The sequence below is a fragment of the Hyperolius riggenbachi genome, chromosome 1, assembly GCF_040937935.1.
Source record: "Hyperolius riggenbachi isolate aHypRig1 chromosome 1, aHypRig1.pri, whole genome shotgun sequence".
Taxonomy (NCBI): domain Eukaryota; kingdom Metazoa; phylum Chordata; class Amphibia; order Anura; family Hyperoliidae; genus Hyperolius; species Hyperolius riggenbachi.
The window spans coordinates 64,463,643-64,488,436 of NC_090646.1; the positions used below are offsets into that span (position 1 = coordinate 64,463,643).

At 43.1% G+C, this 24,794-nt stretch overlaps 1 protein-coding gene across 3 annotated transcripts in view; it reads right to left on the minus strand.

Annotated features, from left to right (window-relative positions):
• The window catches only part of PTPRA (protein tyrosine phosphatase receptor type A), a 239,419-nt gene that overhangs the window by 120,222 nt on the left and 94,403 nt on the right, over positions 1 to 24,794 (minus strand). For all 3 annotated transcript variants that reach the window (XM_068274827.1, XM_068274845.1, XM_068274837.1), the window contains exon 2: positions 13,345 to 13,428. The gene's annotated coding sequence lies outside the window, so the exon portion shown is untranslated. The remainder of the gene's footprint in view (positions 1 to 13,344; positions 13,429 to 24,794) is intronic.

Genomic DNA, 24,794 nt, shown 5'->3' on the forward strand with positions numbered 1-24,794 from the left:
GTTCGCGAGTTTGAGACCCCTGATTTAGAGCATTTAGCCCGTCTAATTCCCCCTGGCTGGATAGTGGCTGGTTAAGGGCTCTGCCTCTGACACAGGAGACCTGGGTTTGAATCTCAGCTCTGCCTGTTCAGTAAGCTGCACCTATTCAGCAGGAGACCTTAGATAAGACTCCCTAACACTGCTGCTGCCTATAGAGCGCGTCCTTGTGGCTGCAGCTCTGGCGCTTTGAGTCCGCCAGAAGAAAAGCGCGATACAAATGTTATTTGTCCTGTCTTGTCTCATCTATGACTAATCACAAGTTGTAAATTGATCCCTCAGTTGTGTCAGCTGGCTGCCTCAGCAGAAAAGCTAATTTGTAAACATAAGGATGTTAACCCTATATATGCTTCCATGAAAGCAGGAAGTAGGCACTGCAGATTTATTGCAGGATTTGAATCAGCTGTTACAAAGAAATGTTTTTCTTTAGAGGTTATTATGCTGTTGCTTATCTGTTAGAGCAGGGAGGAAGTTCTGAGTTCAGGTCCACAGAGAAGTAATGTGATATTAGAATATGGTTTGTACAACTTGTATGGACATGTCACTAGGCATGGAGATAAGAGCACTACATGAATGATTTCATCTCCCTGAGGGTATGATCCATACGTGAACAGAGAATGCACTCCCTTACAGGTTACCATACATAATAGGACACCGCTAGGAATCACAACGAGACCAGTGCAATCTCTCCAGCAGATTCAACATAGATCCCATACACTGAATTATGCAAATTCCTTAAAGGGGTACTATGGCGAAAAACTGTCAAATTTAAAATATGTGCAAACATATACAAATAAAAAATAAATTTTTCCAGAGTAAAATGAGCCATAAATGACTTTTCTCCTATGTTGCTGTCACTTACAGTAGGCAGTAGAAATCTGACAGAAGTGACAGGTTTTAGACTAGTCCATCTCTTCATAGGGATTTATTTATTTTTTCCAAAAGCACTAAGGCTCCTTTCCCATCTAACAACTAGCCTGCGACTGTCGTCGGGAATCTGCGGTGCGACGCTGAGTAGCGGCGGGAGTAATTAACTCAAATGGGAAAACACTGATTCCCGGCGATAAAATGCTCCCGGGTGTGTCGTATCGAAACGCAGCGTTGGGTGTGAAAGGTAAAATGAAAGTCTATGGACTTTCCTTTTACCTTGGTTAACGCAAAGTATAGACTTTGCGTTAAAACGCTGAAAAAGGGCTCTGGTGTGAAAGAGCCCTTAGTGAAAGGCAGTTGCTCTGTCCAACTGCCAAAAAAACTGTAGCGAGCAGGGAAAGCCGGCCAGCATCATTGTTTTAGGGAATATCTTTATAGCGAATAAAAGCCTTGCTGAGAATCCCCTATGAAGAGATGGACTAGTCCAAAACCTGTCGCTTCTGTCAGATTTCTACTACTTACTGTAAGTGACAGCAACATAGGAGGAAAGTCATTTATGACTCATTTTACTCTGAAAAAATGTATTTGGATGTGTTTGCACATATCTTAAATTTTATAATTTTTCACCATAGTGCCCCTTTAACACTGAGCAATAGACTTCAGTGAGCAGAGACTGCAGGTCACTCAGCACCTCAGGGGGAGGTACGGGGGCACGTTTGTGAGGCAGGGGTCTCCAGTGTGACACTTCATAGTGGACCCAATGGGGGCTACGTCTGCAGACTAATAACACAAGCAGAGAATAGACAATACCTACTGCCCGTCACAGAGGCTCACAATTCAATCATACAGTACTAGAATATATTTTCACAAGTAAATCCCAACCCCAGGCAAAGAAAGTCTATTACTAACAACGGAAAAGGCATTCAAAACAGAAATTATGATAACTCACAAAACCTTGAGGGGGGAATAGTTATATTTAATGCATCAAGCGGTTCTCATTTTAAAGCGGACTTGAACTCAGAACTTTTTTTTCTCTGCTCTAAAAGATAAGGAACAGCATAATGACCTTTACGGTAAAACATTTCTTTGTTACAACGGACACAAATCCTGCAATAAATCTGCAGGGTGTCTACTTCCTGCTTTCACGGAAGCAAGACATCTTGAATCAGGAATCCGGATTCAAAACTTCTTGCTTTGTACTGCTGGCTAACACGGTACAATACTCTACTGCTTTCACGGAAGCAGACAGTGGGTTACATTGTTTGTTTACAAATTAGCTGCTGTGCCGAGGCAGCCAGCTGACAAAGCTGAGAGATCAAATTTCACTTCTGATTAGTCACAGATGAGGGGAAATTAGAAAGGCTGAACACAGGGGGCATCGCTCTAGGTTTTGCTTTTGCTTTGTGCAAGAGTTCAGGTACACTATAAAGAAAAACCCTCATCTGTAATTGTGTGCATCATGTATAAATATATTTACTGACAAGCCAACCCTGGACGCGTTTAACCCAAAACTGAAAAGCCACCTGCTTAGTCTGGCATTTACAATTTATAACTTCTTCCCCTGTACACATCACTATGTTCTCATCTGAGCCATGCTTATGCCCTTTGGGTCCTCAGGGAGAAAAGCGCTTTACAAATGTTTCATTGCTGCTGTTGGAAGAGAAAGACCGAATGCTTGGACTATTAGAAACAATAACAGGCCTGCACTCTGTATTTTTATTTGTTTGGCACCTTTTTGGCCTCTAGGTTTTTTATTCACATCTGAAAGTTTTGACTGGCGTTCAGTGGTACAGGAAATGCGCCTCTGCATTCAACTTCCTAAGCATATTTTAAAATCATTGTTAGTTCCTCAAAAACTTTTGTCCTGCTTCCAACTGTCATTCTAGAGTGATGTTTTGGAATTGAAACCAATTTGTCTAGTTCCTGTTGCAACAAGTCTCTACCTTTCAAGAATAGCTATTGTGAATGAAGACCTGCAATAGGAAGATCTCTGGTTTCCGGGTGGTCACGGTCATAAGGCACTGGGTCAAGTCAAAGGGAGCACAGAGGGGAGGAAACTTTAACCCAGTCACATCTGCATATATTTTGCATAGGGACGAAGAAGCAGAATAGATATAAGCTAGTGATCAGAATGGATGCAAACAATTAGGGCTGGGTCCCACTGGGGGTGATTGCTTTGCAAAGGACTAGTGCAAGGTCTCCCTATTGCAGCACTGTGTACAGAAGTTTGGGAGCGATCGTGCTGCAATTCTCATTCACAAACTGCCCCCCCCCCCCCCCCCCAAAAAAAAAATCAGACAAGCCGCTGTGCAGAAATCCTTTTTTCAGTGTGAACCAGGCCCGAAATACTGGGAGCATATCACAGGAAAAGAAATGGCTTCAGTACTGAATACGTCCACTTAGCTCACCATCAGTATCAAATGACTAGAAATGGTGAGCATTGGCCAATGAGAGCAGTCTCAGCTGAGACACAAGAGGCCAGGGTTCTAATATGGTCTCTTCCCATTCAGGAACCCAGTAAGGCTCTTCAGTTTAGTAAGGAGTTATTGGGCAAGACTTCATAACACCGCTACTGCCTACTGAGCGTGCCCTGGCGGCTGCAGCTCAAGTGCTCTGAGTCCGCCAGTTGAAAAGTGGGAGATAAATGTTCTGTGTCTCAGATTAAAGAAAAAATGACCAGAACAGCAGCATTTTCGGCCAGTGACACAACTTTTTATACACATTTGGTTTCCTCCGCAGGACTTGGACAGGACACGCAGTTACCTAGGCTGCTATTAGGAGTGCGGATTCAGTAAATACAGGTTTCCTTAAATATTTTCCGTACTTCATTCACTTTTCCCCTCTGCAACCTTCTCACACAGAAATTCCAGCCGCAGATCCATGCTGTCAGGAGAACACTGGAAACTCCATCAGAATCAGAGTCCAGGGACACTTTCCACAACTAATACCGCGACGATGGGGGAGAGTACAGCACATCCGGAGAATGGCTGACCGCAGACACGCTGCAGCAAATGCACAACACAGGAGCTCATTCATACATGACTTCCCCCGTCCGGTCCACAAGTCTATTTACAGCGTAAATGCTGAACTTATTTATAACACTGGCTGGGCAAAGTTTCCCATAATGCTTCTGTATCAGGAAGTCCCACAGTAGTCTACAATACCTACCCTGCAGCTGAAACTTCACATCAGGCTGACAGACTGGTGCACGGGGGTTGGCATTCATACCTTGCACTACCTGTAAAAAGAGTCTACATGTTCTCCGGTATGTGCAAACGCTTCCTGCAAGAAATTGCTAAACTACCAGAAGGGCTGGCAATGCTTAGGAGAATTCATGGAGAAGCACGTGATCAGCTTGATCAGCTGATACATTTGTAAGGTTCTGATTTGCTGGGATAACTTCCTGGTTTAAAGGAGTTCTGTGAGACAGATAGATAGAGATAGATAGGTGACTTACCTGGGGCTTCTGCCAGCCCCCTGCAGCTATTAAGTCCCACGCCGTCACTCAAGACCCCTCCATTCCTCACCGCCGGTGACGTGCTAATTATTTGTCTAATTAGACAAATAGCACTGTGGCTGCGTGGCCGCCCGCGTCATCGGGAGCTTACTGCGCAGGCGCAATACGAGGTTTTCTTGTACTGCGTCTGCACAGTTAGCTCCCGAGGAGGCGCGCAGCCGCAGTGCTATTCGTCTAGTTAGACGAATAATTAGCAGGTCACTGGCGGTGACAACAGAGGGGGTTCAGTGACGCCGTGGGACTTAATAGCTGCAGGGGGCTGGCAGAAGCCCCAGGTAAGTGACTTTTTTTTTTATACCCCACAGAACCCCTTTAACATATGATCACGACCAGCAAACCGGAACCTTACAAATTTATCAGCTGATCAAACTGGACACATGCTTCTTCATGAGTTCTACGCATTGCCATTCCTAAGTACCAGTATGTTCTTATGTTTTAGTATGTTACCGGAAACCGGAGGGCCCCAAATATATATATTTTTTTATGAATTGGCTTACCTGAGCACCAGCTGAGCTCAGGTAAACGGTAGTGAAAATGACTATAAAATTAACTCATATATACATTTTTAAGTCCGTGCTTGCCCATTCTAAAATCTTTCCTCGCCTCGATTCACATTGTGAAATTAATTACAGGAGGCGACATCTTTAGTCCTGTCAGGTGACGCTCTGTGGAATGTTTGTTCCTAAGCCAGTGAAAATAAGATCTCCCAGAATGCTCTAGGAAGGGAAATATGCATAGCTTAACAGCCTAGGCTGTGACATCACTGGGAGGGCGGGGCTACATACCAATATACAGCAATGTATAGCTGTAGGAAGGGTTTATGCTGCTGAAACCAGGAAAATGACTAAAGTTGGTATCCTGAATATTTTACTGAATTCCACTGTATGTCACTACAGGGCCTCTTTAATTGTAGCCAGACAGCCCAACCTTCACCGCATGTGTCCAAGGGTTAATCCTCAGAGCTATGGACAAGAATATGGAACTCCATAGCCTTACAGTCACAGAGTCCATACTAGCCTGCTACAGTTGTAGCTATGAAGGTTTTCCCAGTGCTTTGCCTGCACAAGCCAGGACACATACAGAAAGTAACTGTCAGAGTAAAAATGTCCCTATCTATAAATAGCACAGGTCCCTCTTCAGATTCTAAACAGGGAAGTTCTGGCTACATTGTAACTATTTTAAAAGCATATTAGAACGATTAGTTCTCTGGAAAACATATGCATTGTATTGTGGTTTCCAGAGCATGACCGAGCCAACGCCCTTCACACACGCCCTGCCGTTACTACTGTCTCATGCTGGGAGCGTCAGATATTTCACCCACCAGGGATAAGAAAAGAGGCGATCGCAGTACACTCCCCCAACCAGCGGCGGCAGTATGGGGGTGTGGGCTGAGGAGTTTAGAGGCATTAAAGGGGAACTTCACCCTACACAAACACACTGTCATTAAGTTACATTAGTTATGTTAAAGCGGACCCAAGCTAAGCCTTTTTTTAATTCAAAATATTTAGTTGCACCACTCTGACACATACAAAGATAAACACTCCTTCAAGCTTATGAGCATTTCAGTGCATGCTTTTCACCCTTCTCTTTCCATAAGTAGTGTTATACAGGTGGCAGCCATTAGCAATTCCTCCTATTCCGGACACCACCTACTCCACCAGTCTGCCGGATTCTGTCTCGGCAATATGAAAGGAAGGTAGGGGTTCCTCCAATAAATGTTAAATATTTTATATTTGTCATCATGCAGCTGAAAAAAGGCTATTTATTATTATAATTTAGAAAATAGATTTTATTTCTGAAATCTTGTATTTTTAATTTGGGTCCACTTTAATTAAAATAGATATGTAATATAATCTCTTACCCACCCTGTTTTAAAAAGACAGGCAAATGTTTGTGATTTCATGGGGGCAGCCATCTTTTTGGTTGAAAGGAGGTGACAGGGAGCATGAGACACAGTTCCAACTGTCCTGTGTGCTGATCACCCCTCCCAGCTGCATGCGCTAAGCTTAAAATTTAAAATTCAAAATTAAAAAAATCATCAGAAATCCCATCATGCTTTGCACAGTATCAGGGGGAAGAATGCCCGGGCAGTTTTCTTGTATGCAGCTAAAAATGAGGCTTGGGTAAGAAAAACAAAGCTCTGATGCTGTGAAACAACAAGCAGTTTCAGTGCTGCCGAGTAGATTTTTAGTCTGGAGGTTCACTTTAAATAGAACTACGTTAAAGAGAACCAGAGATGAAGCAACCTCATGTATTTTACCTTATAAATCAGTGGGAACATGACAGTAAACACCTAATCTGCTCTTTGTTACATTGTTCTCTGTTTAATTTGCATGTTATCACCTCTAAGATAAGAATCCCGACTAAGCAGTCGGTCTGGCTTTGCTACAGAATAATTATAGCTGAGACTGTGTTCTTTGCTGTCTTCAAGTCCAAGCCTGCCCCCTGCTGGCTTTGCTCAGGAATCATTATAGCTGAGTCATTATAGCAAAGCCAGAATCAATGCTCAGTCCAGGATTCTTATCTCAGCTAGATAACAGACACTTTTAGCAGTGAGGATGGAACAGAGAGCATGGTAAATGTTTTCTCTAATGTTCCCACTGATTTCTATGGTAAAATACACAAGGGTGCTTCGTCTCTGGTTCACTTTAAACTCCTCTATGAAGCCCAGTCAGACTGATCTCACACTGGTAAGCATTGCCCTAGTGTTATGTAGTGTCTACATGGTAATATTGGAGGCCAGTGTATTTACCTCTTAGGATAAATGCACCTCTACCCATGTCTAACCCTAAGACCCCCGTGGTGGTGCCTAACACCAGACACCCCCCCCCCCCCCCCCCCCCCAGGTTCCTAACCCTAAGAAGCTGCCCAAGGCTAATCTGGTGGTGCTTAAACCCCCCCCCCCCCCCCCCCCCACCTCACAAAGCCCTGACGCACACGATTATCAGCAAGAGGGGGAAATCTCTGTGCCCAGAAGCGCCGAATAGAATCCTGGGTGCCTCAGGATGCGGAAAAACAAATTGAGGCATTGCATTGTGGGCGCTCCGCCATTCTAAAAGCCACGATTTGCAGCAAAGAAGGTAAATTGAGTTGCCCCATAGCAGCCGCTGCCGGCCACCCAAATTTCCTGGTCATGCTGTAAAATGCAGCGCTTATTATAGGCGCCTATTGTGGCGCTGTTTTTTTTTTTTTTTTTTTTTTTTTTTTGTAAAGGGCTCCTGATTTTTTCCTGCTTTGTACTTTGATTCCCAGTGTTTGGTTTGGAGTGTGCAGTGTACAATTAACATTAACAATCGAAAAATTACCAAAAATTAGGCGAAAAGGTATTATCAAAATTGAGTATTTTCTTGCTTGCTGGTGGCTTAACCTCCCTGGCGGTAAGCCCGATCTCAGGTCAGGCTATTCCGCGCAGGAGGATTTCTCAGGCCCTGCTGGGCCAATCTGTATAATTTTTTTTGGTACACACAGCTAGCACTTTGCTAGCTGCGTGTACTTCCCGATCGCCACCGCTACGCGCCGATTCGCCGCTACCCGCCGTGCCGTTCTGAACGGGATTTCCTGTTTGCGCTGATCGCCAGAGGCGATCGGAGGGGGTGGGGGGATACCGCTGCACAGCGGCTATCATGTAGTGAGCAATAGGCTAGAGACAAGATTTAAAAAAAAATAAAAATTATAGTGCTGCTTTGCCCCCTGGCGGTTTTAATAGACCGCCAGGGAGGTTAAAGGGCATGTTATTGAAAGGTGTGAAAATTATCACCTAGGAGAAAAATGTATTGCATATGGGTCAGAATGTCTGAATATAGCTGTAGGCTTTGGTGAGGACTGGATTCAGGTAAAGCAGTTTGGGAAATTAATTACAAGTTTAACTTGTTCTTGGAGGCAGTGTGCCAGCAATATAAAATCATAGTCAGTAAACAAATAACATATTTAACCACTTCAGGATCACAGGTTTTTTCCCTTAAAAAAACAAAATAACTTTCACATTTCAGCGCTCCTGACATTCATTCAGCGATAACTTTGTTACTTATCACACTGAAATGATCTACATATTGTTTTTTCGCCACAAATTATGCTTTCTTTGGGTGGTAGTTTTTGCTCTGAATTATTTTATTTTATATGCATTGTAAAGGGAATAATAAGGAAAAAAGAAAAACAAATGATAATTTCTCAGTTTTCAGCCATAGTTTTAAAATAAAATGTGCTTTGGTACATAAAACCCGCACATTTGCTCATTTGTCCGGTTTATTACAACGTTTAAATTGTGTCCCTAGTACAATGTATGGTGATAATATTTTATCTGGAAATGAAGGAGCATTTTTCCATCTAGGGATTTTTTAATACTTTTTCACTTATTACAAGTACTTTTTTTGAAGAAATATACTCTCATGACATCCGTATTAGAAAAGTCCCTAAGGTAACTATTTATGTAAAAAAAATTAAATGATGTAATTTTTAAAAAAAAATTTTAACAAGTGTTTTATTTATGTAACTGTGGGACAGGGATGGAAGGGGTCAAAAGTAATAAAATAAAAAAAAAATAAACTTTCTATGGAAAACAGTATAGTGGAATAAATAGGTGTATTTTTACTTTTTGGTCACAAGATGGTGCTATTGAGACTATGTTTCTCTTAATAGAACACAGCGGAACACGGAAGTGTGGGGTCTGAGAGCTTATGCGACGTTAACAAGCTCTCCGAAGACATGGGAACGGTGATCAGGATTGAGAATCAAAAGATTCTCACATCCTGATCACAGATGGAGGGGGCTGCGACGGTGGATCGACGGTAAACATCGCGGGGATCGTGAACGCGACGGTAAGGCAGCAGTACGCATATCTACCCCCTGATCCGCACGTGTAATTTAAGGTGCGTGGATATGCATACCAAGGATCCTAAAGTGGTTAAACACCAATGCAAATCCCCAGCCAGTTACGGTACATACATAGTTGATAAAGGTAGAGTATCATTGAAGAAAGAACGGGATACCCAAACCGCGTAACGTGATCCAGAACCACAAGGAGAGTATAGGGAACTAAGAGAGAGCGAAAAACTCTCCTACTAAAAAGCAACACTCAGTGTAAGTTGCCTTCTTAACCACTTTATGCACCACTACAGTATATCTACGTCCTCTGACTTCATCTAAGCCACGAGTCAGATATAAGTCTTGTAGCAGAAGCAGTGCTGTGCAGGATTGGGCTTGCTCCTGTGCACATTTCTGGCACTATCTGATGCAGCACTAATTGGTGAATGGGAATATATGTTCCCTGAGCTAATGAGTTTGATTTTTACTATTAAAAATACTTTTATTTTCTCGGCTTATAGTGAAAAATACACTCTGTAGCATTATTTCAGAATCAAATATCTTCAACCATAAATAGTGACAGGAACACAATCTAAGTTGTGTGATAAACAGTAAGAATATTCCAAAAAAAAAAAAAAAACATACGGAGTTAATTGGCTCCCCCTAAAAATTGGCCCTAGACTACAGTACTTACACTACATAATATAGACAATATGGCAATGGTAGGGATTAGATTGTGAGCTCCTTTGAGGGACAGTTAGTGACAAGATATATATATATATATATATATATATATATATATATATATATATATATATATATATATATATATATATATATACACTGTACAGCGCTGCGTAATATGTCGCCGCTATATAAATACTAAATAATAATAATAATAATAATAATAATAATAATAGCCAACCAAAATTTGTTTTTTTATCTACAGTAGCACTTTTTATTTTTAAACTGGAATTGGTAAAACTGAGAAATGTGTTTTTTCTATTTTTTCCTTGTTTTTCCATTAAAATTCATAGAAAACAAAATTTTGCAATGGAAAAAATTGCATACAATGAAAGCCTAGTTTGTCTTGAAAAAAATCTCTATAATTTCATTTCTGTGTCATAAGTAGGGATCAAGTTATTTCTGATTAAATAAGGACATAGCTAAACTGTCAAAACTGCCCTGGTCCATAAGTGGGAAACAAGGTCTGGATGCGAAGTGGTTAAAACAGATAGCATTTGCAATAATTCCGCTTTAAGTGAGCGACTGATTTCCCACAATGCATCACTACTAAATATGTAAATTATTTCTTTATGCCCCTGAAGCCACACAAGCCTTTACATCAGGGCTGTGGAGTTGGAGTAATTTTTGGTACCCGGAGGCGGAGTTGGAGTCGGAGATTTCATAAACTGAGGAGTGGGAGTCGGATGATTTTGTACAAAATCCAAAGCCCTGGTAAGTATTAAGGTGGCCACACACGATACAATAAAATGATCCGATTTTACAGCAATTCAATGAAAATGATCGTATCTCTCGAAAAAAATCGAAAGCTTTTTTTCCATTCCCGTTTTTTTCGATTTAAATCGATCCGGAATGCCAGATATTTCTGTTCAATTTCTCTAAAGATTGTATGGTGTGTGTTGGATTGCAAGTTTATTAATATACCCACCCTAGCAATTTTCTTAGAGTTTCCAATCATTTTTATCATAATTGGGGAAAAATTGAACATAGGTGTGTGGTACATTGGTCATATTTTTTAATTTGTTACAATCAGTCAGAAAAATTGATTGCAATTCTTAAATTGAACAGATATTTAAAAAATTGTATGGTGTGTGGCCACCTTTAGACTAAGGAGTTGGGGTCATTTTGGGTACCCGGAGTCAGAGTTGGAGTCATAAACTGAGGAGTCTGAAGATTTTTGAACCGACTCCACAGCCCTGCTTTACATGAACCTGTAATCAAATGTTTACAGTACTTGTGACACCTTTAGAATCAGCCAAATATAAAAGTTCTTCCAATAAACAAAATGGGCAGAAATATTGCAGATGGCCAATTGAGCAATGCATGGTAAAGGCCCGTACACACGCCAATCAGTGACCGTGAGCAATGAGTGAGCGACGTCTGAGCACATTTTAGCGATGGCACAACAATGGTCGCCGAGTGGTTTGGTACTGGAAGCGAGAAAACAAGGACCCAAAAGTGACACTGCCCACACGTGAGTACTTTATATAGATCAATCATTTGTTATGAATCAGTGTGAATAACACCTATTATCGTCTAAACCAATCCGCCAGGATGGATCAGTCTAAAAGGACAATAATCACAAAATTCTTGGCTGACCCATCGCTGTGTCTGGCAACAGGTGAAGCGGTGAAAAGTGTGTACTGTACTGAGATCAACTTCCTATCACAGCATCATCCAGGAAGTTCTCAAAAATAAGGTGGCCACACATCTAGTGATGTTGCTGATCAACCAACAATTTGATTTGCTCAATTTATCGAATTGAGAAAGAATCAAGTGTGTCCCAGTATGTTTGATCGATGAAAACTGGCCGATCTCATGCCAAATCGACCAACTTCTACGATAGAGGAGGATGGAAGATGGTGGTCAATCGTACAGGAATCGGCTAGTCTTCCCATGATTTTAGTCGACAAAGGCCTCAATTCACGGAGCATTATCAAACGTTTATCAAACACTTTATCAAACGTTTGATAATTTACCTCATGGGTAAAATCTCATTTTAAATTCACTAAGGTGTTATATATTTATCGAATGTTTTACCGATAATGCGTTCAACACCTTAGTGAATTGAAAATGAGATTTTACCCATGAGGTAAATTATCAAACGTTTGATAAAGTGTTTGATAAACGTTTGATAATGCTCCGTGAATTGAGGCCAAAGAATAGATTTTGGTTCCTGAACATGGAGGCACAAGATAGTTCAGAACTAATGTGAAGGAGAACTCCATAGGATCTCGGTTACGTGTGGGCCACTAGGTGATCGACAATCAATCAACCACGCTGTAGTTTAGGTCAATGGCTTTGACGATAGAAGCAAAATCGCTAGATGTATGGCTTCCTTTATTTACCATTCAGATTTATGGAGCCAAACTCGTGTGTATTGCATTCACAGCACTGTCTGCATGCCTGGGCTGTAACTCCTCCCAAGGATGGCAACTGGGGAAGCTTTCTGACTGTTTCAAACAGGGCTGTGGAGTTGGTACAAAAATCATCCGACTCGTCAGTTTATGAAACCTCCAACTCTAGGTAAATAAAAATTGCTCCGACTGACTCCTCAGCCCTGGTTTCAACACCATTTTCCAAAAGATATTAAACCGCTTTAAACCGGTTAGATAAACTGGGTTTATTTAGTCTAGAGAAAAGACGCCTTAGAGGAGATCTAATTAACATGTATAAATACATCAGAGGGCAATATAATAGCTTGGCGGATGAGCTTTTTGTCCCTAGGCCTTCTCTAAGGACTAGATGACATGATCTGCGCATGGAGGAAAAACGTTTTAGCCATTTATTTAGGAAAGGGTTCTTTACAGCAAGAGTGATTAAGATGTGGAATGCATTGCCACAGGAAGTCGTTATGGCAAACTCTATACCTGCATTTAAAGGGGGCTTAGATGATTTCCTTGCGTTGAAAGACATCCATGGCTACAATTACTAGGTAATGCCTAATGATGTTGATCCAGGGATTTTATCTGATTGCCATCTGGAGTCGGGAAGGAATTTTTCCCTTTTGGGGCTAATTGGACCATGCCTTGTAAGGGTTTTTTCGCCTTCCTCTGGATCAACAGGGATATGTGAGGGAGCAGGCTGGTGTTGTACTTTATACTGGTTGAACTCGATGGACGTATGTCTTTTTTCAACCAAAATAACTATGTAACTAGCAAAACCATTTGAATAGGTCTTCAGCCAGTTTTCCTCCTCCCACAGACCTGATCTTCCCTGCTCCCCCCCCTCCTCCCCCCACCAGCAATAGTTAATCCCATTTCCTACTTTAGCACTGCAACTTCCTGTGCCACCTGCCTGCTGAAGGGACTGCAATAGCAGTTATTCAGTCAAGGTGGATGGTTTGTAAAAAAACAAAAAAAAGGAGGTGTGGTTACCTTGTGAGAAGGACTAGGTCAGGCGTCAGTGGTCAGAGCCTCGGCATTCCATAGAAGCATGTGTCGGAATCTCACTCTTCACACCTGCAACAAACAAGATCTATTAGTACAATGCATATCACACCACTTACAAGACAAAAATAGACCTTGCCCCACACATTGCAACACAATACAGGTCACATATTTACACATAACGTGAGCACCAAGTGTTACATGTTTGCTGGGATTTTTCCTCAGGCCCCTTTAAAGAGAAGCTGTCAGCCATACTATCTCAGAAAAAAAAACCAACACATATATAAGTTGATAAACACTTGCTGATTAGCTGATAGCATTTCCCATTTTAACTGTGGCTATTTTGAAGCCAATCCTGATGTAATTTCCTCCCTTACTCTCCTCCTCTATAGAAAGTGCATTGTCTAAAGGTGCGTACACACATGCGACTATAGTCGTTTGAAACGATTGTTCCCCGATCCTTTCAAACGACGATCGTTTAAAAAAAAAAGCAGCCAACGACCATGAAGCCAAACGACGGACGAGCTAGATCGTTCAAAACGAATGATCTAGCTTGGCAGATTTTTCCCAACGACGATCGTTTGCAGAAGTAGTACATCGTTGGAAACGGTCGTTCGTACTAGGCTTGACATGCGCATTTCACTATTTCTCCATGAAACTTTTCATTTTTATGCGCAGGCGCAATAGTTACTTTTACGTGATGTAACGTTCCTTCTAACGATCAGATCATTACACACCTTTTAAAACTAACTTTACTTAGGTCGTTCTTTCATCAATTAAAAGTTCGTTCGTCGTTGACCACAAACGATCGTTGTCGCATGTGTGTACGTAGCATTAGCATGAGAAATATTGGCCAACCAGAGAGGAACAGGAGGGAAAGAGGCTGCAGCCAATCAGGCTGCATTAGTTAAGTTTGAGTGGAAAGTAGAGAAGCAAAAAAGGACAACTTAGCATGCCCTGCAACTTTCTTTTTGTGTACCAAATTTTGCATGTACCCAGTAAGGGCTGGAACCCACAGGAGCGCTTTTGGCAGCGTTTTGGCAGCACTGCGATACGCTAGCAGTTTGCCAGAACGCTGGGCTAATGTTAATGGATGGGGCAACTTCCACAGGAGCGTTTGCGTTTCTCAGAAACGCAAACGCAGGACCTGCAGCATTTTGGGAGCGTTAGCGCTTCAATGTAAAGTATTGAACCGCTAGCGGAAACGCTCAGCAAAACCTAAACTGAGCGGTTTTGCTAGCGTTTTGCGGTTCAGCACACTAACAAAATGAAAAATAATTCACAGGACCAATCAGGATAAAAACGCAAAACGCTACGCACCCGCTGGGCAAAAAAGTACAATGTTGCAAAACAGGACCAAAAACGCACATGAATCCGCTTGCAAACCGCTCAGACAAACCGCTAGCGGTTGCGTTTTGCGTTTGCTAAATTTCAGTGGGTTCCAGGCCTAAGAGTCAGGTAAACTGGAGAATGATCATCTATCAAGAAAAATAGCGATTTTAACTTTTGGATTGCCGGGTTAGCATTCTTATTACTTGTTTACCAGATAAAAATAAATGAATTGATTTTTGATTTGATGCCCAACAGTTACACTTTAACACGGGCAACTAAAAGGTGGTGAATTCAAATTGTAACTTTACTGTACTTGCATTTAGAAAATCGCGAGCCTTTTCAAAAACAAAATGGAATGCAGTCGCTGTAAAAGAGAAGTTAGGTCTCTTTCACACTTGCTGCGTTCCATTTTGTTTTTGAAAAGGTTTGTGATTTTCCAAATGCAAGTACAGTAAAGTTACAATTGAATTCACCGCCTGTTAGTTGCCCGTGTTCAAGGGGCCGTCACAGTAGTGCCTTTCAACCACTTGAGGACCATAGGCTTACACCCCCCTAGTGACCAGGCCATTTTTCACAAAAGGGGCCACTGCAGCTTTAAGCCCTCGCTGCAGGGCCACCCAACTCGGCACACAAGTGATCCCTCCCTTTTCTGCCCACCAACAGAGTGCTCTCTTGGTGGGCTCTGATTGGTGGTGCAGTGTTTGGTTTTTACAAATATTTATAACAATATTTTATAAATACACTTTACCATTTTTTTAATTATTTATTACCAAGCCCTTTCTCCCTCTCCCTGCCAGCCAGTCACTGATCGGACGTCATAGGCTTCAGCCTATGACAGCGGGTCACCCCTAAGCCTGCCAAGGGGACAGCAGTGTCACACAGCTGTCCCCAGCACCGCGCTGCCTTACATCGCAGCGCTGTACGGACTAAATAGACGGCTGTTTCGCCATCTAACAGTCTCCTAGTGGCAATTGCCGCTGGGAGACTGAAGGCGGAGCTCCGTCATCCATGCGGAGATTCGCACGCGCCTGCATATCCCAGCCCCAAAGCTTGACGCCATTGGCATTAGGCAGACCCCAGAAGGTTAAGGTGCATACACACCTTTGATGGTCTCAGGACCCGATTTATTTGAGCAACATCTCTGGTCCGAGATGCACACACGCATATCAGCTGTGTAGTGGACAACGCACTGTGTTGCTATGTGGGGAGCGGAGGGACAATGACCGCCATGTACGTGCGTGTGTGACGTCACGCAACAGGTGGGGGCAGGGCCACAAACAATGAGATTGACGTAGCTGGGGGCAAGTAGCTGCGCCGGGTGGATCGCTCGTGGGTTGGTGGTTACTATACACGCTCCTGATTATCACCCGGGGTGGTTGTCATCGACCCCCTCAGTCGACGAATTCAGGCGTGTGTATGAGGCTTTAGAACAGGGGATGTCAAACCGGTCCTTCGAGGGCCGAGGTCCTCACACATTTTTGACACAGCTCAAATTAATTGATGGGTCTGAATCAGGAAAGGTGTGGTCCATCAGATAGAACACACTCCTCTCTTTCTCAGTCCATCCTAAACACTGGCATGGATCTGGCCCTCCAGGCCTGGAGTTCCACACGTGCTTTAGAACCTTTTCAGCTGTTCTGAACACTTAGTTCCTGGATGTGCCTTTAGCCCGGCCCCTTCTTGTAACAGTCCTGGGATGAATTATTTTTGTTTGAGTTTGTGACATGTTGGTGCTTGGTGTTGGTCAATCAGATAAGAGTCATCATCTCCCAGCATGCCTGTGTTTACACACGTTCCTCCCCATACAGTGCGACAATACGAAAGGGTTCATTTTTACTGAAAAACAAAAACCCTTTAACCCATGTCATTTTAAAATGTAAACGTTAAAGACTTAAATCCGGATCCGAGATGAAAAACTAACTATAACAATGCACTTGAAACAAAAAGAAAAACCGAGAGCCCAATATAGTGCAGTAAGTCTAACAATTGTTGGCGAAATAATTAACAGATGTGGATATACTCACAAACACGGGTTACCACATAGGCAACCACTTGAACTGCAGGTGGGGAGTATTAGAACCTGACCCCACTCAGGTTTAAGAAGTCGCTCTCTGTAGATAGAAAGAAGGGGACAGTCCCCTCCACCCAAGGTGGACTATATACTGTGCAAATTTGGACAGAGGCGCCAGGCAGGTTAAAATGATCTAAAAACAACTAAAAAGGAGGAGTACAGGTGGACTTACCTCCTGAAATGATGGACAATCAAGATTGTTCAAATCGCAAATAACAATTTATTTTGGCACTCCGCAACGCGTTTCGCAGGTATAACCCGCTTCATCAGGCAAGGAGTGCAAGCTCAAAAAGGTCCAATAGTGGCAATGCGCCTCTGTCAAGGCGCATTGCCACTATTGGACCTTTTTGAGCTTGCACTCCTTGCCTGATGAAGCGGGTTATACCTGCGAAACGCGTTGCGGAGTGCCAAAATAAATTGTTATTTGCGATTTGAACAATCTTGATTGTCCATCATTTCAGGAGGTAAGTCCACCTGTACTCCTCCTTTTTAGTTGTTTTTAGATCATTTTAACCTGCCTGGCGCCTCTGTCCAAATTTGCACAGTAACTATAACAAGTAACTTGTCTATATATCTTATCTAAAGTTTAGATAGTTTGCACAGCAAATCTAACTGCAAACAGCTTCAATAGTATATGATTATTTATTCCTGTGATACAATGACAGCAGCCATGTTCTGTTTGTCACAGGCTGAGGGCTGGAGAGGCTATCAGCTTGCCTGTGTGTAATGTGACAAATTCAGTCCTCTCTCCTCCCCTCTGCCTCTGAAATCTGGCTAGTAACCGCCTCCTCCCGCACAGACTGAGCTCCCATAAGGCCTTGCTACACACTCTAAAAAGCTGTGGGCGCGGCTTGTTTAGCTTATAGGGAATTAGAGTATTAAGACAAAAAAAAAAGTATTTGGCTTGAGGAATGCCCTATAAACTATATGAAAGGAGCCCAATTATGCAATGAGTAAAAGTTCATCTCGGATCCACTTTAAACATTTCTATTTTTAGAGACTTTGGTATGAGCTGCCTTGCTTTGTTCATTTGACTTCCTTGCGTAATAAAGCCAAAGGATGCACATGACAGTCAGGAAAAAGCCACACAGTGTGGCAAATCAGAGCAGCGTATCGCTGAATCAACGATATGGCACAGATCCAGGCCAAGTTTCTTTATGAAAGCAGCTGGCTGGTCACTGTTGTCTTGGCGCGTCTCAGGGAAGGACAGTCACATGACCGACCGTGTAATCTGTGTTCCAGGAAAAGTCTTGGATCTGTTGTCCCTCAGCACCCGCTGCTACAGACTCTCCTGCAGCACTTTGAAGGTCTGCACAGATCCTGATCAGAAGATTACGTGGCTGCCTGTTGCAACCTGCAGCAAGCGCAACAAGCTCTCAAACACAAAGGGGAAAAGGAACACTTTTCCTAACTTAGGGCTGGTTGACACAGACGTCTGCCCTGCTTTTACCACCAGTATTCGGGACTTGTCATTAAAAGCTCCGGTTCAAGTCAATGGGAGCGTTTGTACCGGGCTAATATCAGCGTTTGCGCAAACGCGGTGTTCTGATACCAAGTTTCCCCATTGTTTGAGTCGACCATGGAAGCTACATGTAGCGTCCAGGGATGGTTAACCGCTGTGGCTAGTGTCCCTTTGTGGGGGCAAAACCGATTGAGACGGAAAGCCGCCGAAAGACCGATCATTAATCAAATCTGCTAGAAATTGATACCACAAATGACACTTGATTGATTTTAGGGCTTAAATTAATCAAACTGATCTATTGAGCAAGGCAGAAGATATCACTAATCAACAACAGATTGGCAACATCTTTAGTTCTGCCAGGTGATCCCTGCAGAATGTTTATTGAGAGCTCTATTCACAGAGGGAGATATCGCTTGCTTGGCAGTAGGAAAAAGTTTTTTACCACACTGCAACGAGGTTCACAGGCAGCAAATTGTCAGGACCATGGTAATGACATCACACTGTAAGGGGGGGGGTTTCACCACAATATCAGCCTTACAGCCCTCCTCCTCCTCCCCCCCGATCTATTCGAAAATAGGTAAAAATTAATCACGGTAAAAGGGTGTATCAGCTACTGATTGGTGGGGTGATCAAAGAGATGCAAATATTTGCAGATTGAAAATGGGCCAATCAATTTAAAGGTGGCCACACACCATACAATTTTTTAAATATGTCTTCAATTTAAGAATTGCAATCAATTTTTTCTGACTGATTGTAACAGTTCAAAAATCTGACCAATGTACCACACACCTATGTTCAATTTTTCCCCAATTTTGTTAAAAATGATTGGAAACTGAGAAAATTGCTAGGGTGTGCATATTGATAAACTGACAATCTAACACACACCATACAATCTTTAGAAAGATTGAATAAAAATATCTGGCATTCCGGATCGATAAAAATCGAAGAAAACGGAAAATCCGATCGGATTTTTCAGTCAAATGGAAAAAAAGCTTTCGATTTTTTCAGGAGATACGATCGTTTTGATCAAATTGCCGTAAAATCGGATCATTTTATTGTATCGTGTGTGCCACCTTTAACCTGGGTGGGGCTTGATTGGTCCAACTTCAATCTGCATATATTTGCATAAGAAATTATACATCAGCTGCATAAATTAAAAAATTTGCATACTAAGCCGTCACTAAGCCATTTCTAGGCTATGGGTGTGATCCCACTTGAGGGAAGCGATTTTCTAAAAATCCTCCATAGCATTGCACTAGCAAAAACGGTTCAAATCACTAGCGCTTAGAAAAGGCTGCTAGTGGGTTTTAGCCCTAATTCTGGGTTAAAGTTCCGCAATTAACTTACAAAAACATTTGTGCAGCACTCAGGCTCACTGCACACTGCAAATGTGATTTGCGATTCAGATTCTCAAAATCCGATTCCGATTTTCCCTGAGGCTAGATTCACAGTGGGACGTTGCGTTTTGATGCCACGTTAAAGTCGCACCGCAAGCTTACAACGCAACGCGGCCAAAAAGTGGCAACGCAGCGTTACCATCGCATACAGCAGATACAGTAAAAAATACAGGCAATGAAAAGTATGCTTCCAAGTCATTACTGAGCATGTGCAAACAGTCCAACGCAGCTAATAACGTGTATAACGCACTGCATGCAGTACTTTCACTTAACGTGCAGCGTTAGACACCAACGCAACGTGTGCACTGTGAACAGGGCATTGATGTTTCATTGCAGTGAGTTATTCTGCGTTAAATGCTGTTTTAACGCGCGACTTTAACGTCCCACTGTGAACTTAGCCTGAATGCTAACAACATAAAAAAAACGCAGAAAAAAACGCAGCATGCAGTAACTATCAAAAATCAGAATCGGAAATCGCATGCATACTGATTTTTATTTTCCCAGCATTCATGTCAGTTACATCCTGTAGGCATAATCATGGGACTCCACTCAGAGAGAATAGCCGCATAAGGTTATTTACTTTTGCAGTAGTATGTATTTTCAGCTACAGAGAACGCAAAGCACTCATTGCACACACCGCATAGGTGGTGAAATACTGTTGTACTTAAAAAAAAAAAATGTCACTTGCCACTATGACAGCAGAGGCTGGTGCGCTTAAATCGATGCTTGTTCAGTCACGCATTTACCTTCTCCTACAGATCAGCGAATAACAAATCGCATGGGAACAGGAAGGAATTCTATTGGGCTGGTGAGCTGTCCCAGCTATGAAGCGTAGTGTGCTGTGTACATAGTCAGGTAGCTCCCAGCCTGACTAGTGCTCATGCTTGGTTGCAGCTCACGCCTACACTGATGGGTTAGTGAAGCTGGCACTGTGTGTAATGAAATATGACTGTAGAACGTGAGGAGCCAGAAGTGGAGCGCAGGCAAGCGGCGGGAGCGCTCTGCAGATTATCCTCCACACATGTTCTGCTTCCACAGAGCCACCTGTCAGATGAGATATTCTCATTCCCTCACCACCACAGCCTAGTGCCTCAGCTCCATCACTGCACTCAGTCAGACTCCATTCCAGTAACAGCGCTGCCGTGCGCTTACAGATAAACGCATGAATCAACCTCTTCACACGCACATGCTCATAGGGGGACGTACCATGCGTATGAATTACTACTACGCAGCAATCAGCCGCAACAATGGTGGCCACTAACGATCCAATTTCTAGCGAAAAATTGTTCGAGCGATCAGATAATTCTTATCAGAAGTGAAATATCATAATAAATCGTTCACTACGCCATCAACGAACCAATCTTTGCTTTCTATCACAACCAACAAGAAAATTCTAACTTTGGTTCCGCGAAAATCCAATCGAATGACTTTTTATAATCGTTCGTAATCAATTGTGCCCATCAACCGAGATTATTTACAACCAATCCACGCACATCCAATCAGAATTATCTGATCGCTCAAACGATTTTTTGCTACATATTAAACCATTAAAGTCCACCTTAAAGCACTCAGACTATTTAAAATATTTATATATACCCGGGGCTTCCTCCAGCCCCATCCGCCTGGATCGCTCCCACGTCACCAACCTCAGCGGGTCTCGTAACTTGTTATACGCATGCGCAGTGACTTCCTCCGCCTCTCCGGAACCTGCCTTATGCCTGCACCTGTGTAGTACAAAGGAGCTCATTGTGCTTCCATCGTCTGGCCGAAGTGACGGGACCCCGGTACAGGCGATAGAGACGGCAGAGGATGGTGGCGTGGGAGTGATCCAGGCAGATGGGGCTGGAGAAAGCCCCAGGTATGCATAAATCTATTAATTTTATTTGCCTTTGAGTCTCTTTGAGGCTCCTTTTCCACTAGGAAATGAGAACGCATACGCAGCCACCCTTTGATCGCGCTTCCGTCAATTTCCACTACCCGCGATTGCACTGCTATCCGTCTCTTGGTCGATCTGCCCACACATCCTCTGATGTATGGACACCTTAACAGTTCTGTATAAATACTATATAGTACAAAAAACGAAGCAGGTGGATCTAGAGCAATAAAGATAGAACAGCTGTGAAGAGCACCTTGTACAATGTACACAGCGATGAGATAACATAGATCGTGTGATACAGATACAGCCACTACACAGATTACACAGCAGGCCTTCCTGCGGTATGATATGGGCCGCAGCAGACGCACTGACAGACAATGCTGAGGTCTGTGTCATGTCAGAGGTAAACTTGCCTTTCCGAGCAGGAATTCCGTTACCCTGCTAACTAACGTTACAGTCTATTTATAACCGGCTCCTGTATCCTGAGGCCTGTCTGTCCTGCCATCATCTCCACACAGCTAGTCACTGCACTCCCAATACACAGAACCAATCCTGAGGCCTGTCTGTCCTGCCATCATCTCCACACAGCTAGTCACTGCACTCCCAATACACAGAACCAATCCTGAGGCCTGTCTGTCCTGCCATCATCTCCACACAGCTAGTAACTACACCCCAATACACAGAACCAAGGGGGTAGAGAGTGCAAGCCTTTCTGTCCACTGATGTGCACTCTATAGACTAGCATACAGATATTTACTGGTGAAACTCGAAAAATTAGAATACCGTGCAAAAATCTATTTATTTCAGTAATTTAACTAAAAAGGTGAAACTTCTTTATGAAATATGAATAGTCTTTTAGGTATTTTGGCTTAAACCAAGGTGAGAAGGCTATGGAGTCTGTCATACTTCCTTGTAAACAATGCCAGTTGCCTTGCAGTTCTGTTGATATTCTGGCATAAGTAGAGTGAGTCAAAACCCTGGAACAAGCATATGGCCAATCCAGTAAAACCTGAGTCAGCACACCTGACCTGCAGCATGCATGTTCAGGGTCTATGGCTAAAAGTTTTAGAGACAGGATCAGGAGGACTGCCAGGCAGCCACTATTGTTTCAAAGGAAATCAATATGGCAGCCTCCATATGCCTCTCACTTCAGGTGCCGTTGAAGTTGACAACCAGGTTCCAAACTGCAGGAACAAGGGAAACATTACATTAACAACAAAATCTTGAATGAAGAATTCAAATGGAGAAAGAAGCTTCAGGCAGAGATAGCAGGAATACTACACAGATAGCACTAGGACTGCACAGGTATCGTACCTCACCCCATGCTGGCTTACACAAATGACTCACTAACCACTAAATAGCAATAAAAGGCAGTAAAGACCTTACTTCCTTTTTATATGTACCAAAGTATTTAAACAGCACCCTGGTGCAAGGGTGTGCCCATGTGTCCCGGAAATTTGAGGGTTACAATACAAGAAAATGGTTCCCATTGCATAACAAGAAATGAAATGCATGTATTTAAATATACCTAAAATAGCATCCAAAGTGATGACAGCTCCTCTCCTGAGGTCAGTGCTCCTCTCCTGAGGTCAGAGCTCCTCCTACCCTGCGGCCACAGCTCTTCTCCTGCAGCCACCAGCTCCTCCTACCCTGCGCGCCCACCAGCTCCTCCTACCCTGCGCGCCCACCAGCTCCTCCTACCCTGCGCCCACCAGCTCCTCCTACCCTGCGCCCACCAGCTCCTTCTACCCTGCGCCCACCAGCTCCTCCTACCCTGCGGCCACAGCTCCTCCTACCCTGCGGCCACAGCGCCTCTCCTGTGGTCAGAGATCCTAGCCTAGGGTCACAAGTTCAAAACGAATCATGCAATCGCACACAAAGCATCTAAAAATGAGACTTAAGTGCTAATAGTACAATATTTTCCTTAGATCTGCTCATTCGATCAGACTTTTTACAATCGAATTGTACAAGAAAGAACTCAGTATGTGGAGAAAATAACTGTGAAAGGATTCTATGATTACTTGGAATACAGGATTTTGTCAATTGTATCTGAAGAGAGAGTGCGCCCTAATCGACTCGTCTATGGGAAGAATTGATAATTACCTGACAATTACTTATGACCTCACAAATCTGATTGAATTATTGCATCTGAGGAAAATATTGTACCGTTAATGGTCACCTTAAATCTGACTAGATAATTAAACCGGACCTTATCTGGGGTTTCTGACAGCCTTCCTCTGCCCACACAGTTCCTAAACGATCCTCCATTCCCACTCACTGTCGCTTCTGGCAGTCGCCGTCCACTGCGCAGCCCTGGCCGTGCGTGTCATCATTCATGCTGCCATCACCGGGAGCATACTGCGTAGAGATTTTCTCGTACTGCGCAGGAGACGCTCCTGGCCACAGGAGCATGTACGAGGCGGTGCAGGCACAGCGAACGCTGACTCAGAAATCGGCGTGAACAAAAGTGAGCCGCAGCGAGGGAACAGAGGATCGTTTGGAAACAGCTCGTCACAGGTCAGCTGCAGGAGGCTGGTAGATGCCCCAGGTAAGTTAAACGTATTTTATATCTTCAGGTCCACTTAAATAGACTTAAATAGGAACACCAGAGTGAAAATAATGTACGATTTATTTTTACAATAATTATGTATAAATGATTTAGTCAGTGTTTGCCCATTGTAAAAGCTTTCCTCTCCCTGATTTACATTCTGACATTTCTCACAAGGTGACATTTTTACTGCTGGCATGTGATGTCACTGGAAGGAGATGCGGCTTGCTTTTTTGGCAGTTGGAAACAGCTGTAAACAGCTATTTCCCACAATGCAATGAGGTTCACAGACAGGAAACTGTCAGGACCAGGACATCACACTGTGGGAGAGTTTTCACCACAATGTCAGCTATACAGAGACCCCTGATGGTCTGTTTGTGAAAAGGAATAGATTTCTCATGTAAAAGGGGGTATCAGCTACTGATTGGGATGAAGTTCAATTCTTGGCTACGGTTTCTCTTTAAGCTCTCACACACACATTCAATATAAACAAACCTTCTGTAATCCTTCATAGGATCGTTTCCCCTGTGAGGGGTTCAGAGGGTTGTGTGGGGTCCTGGCCTGTTCCTAGACACTTTGCAAAGGATTCCAAGAATTCAAAACAGGGCCAACATGTTGCCGTCCAGCGCTGGAAGCCATCCATACCAGTACAAGCTGCCATATAGACTTTACGTCCTATCAATTACTAACCTCACAGATGTCAGCTTATACAGCAAGGGCAGGAAAAAAAAAGTAGCATTTAAGAGAACCGG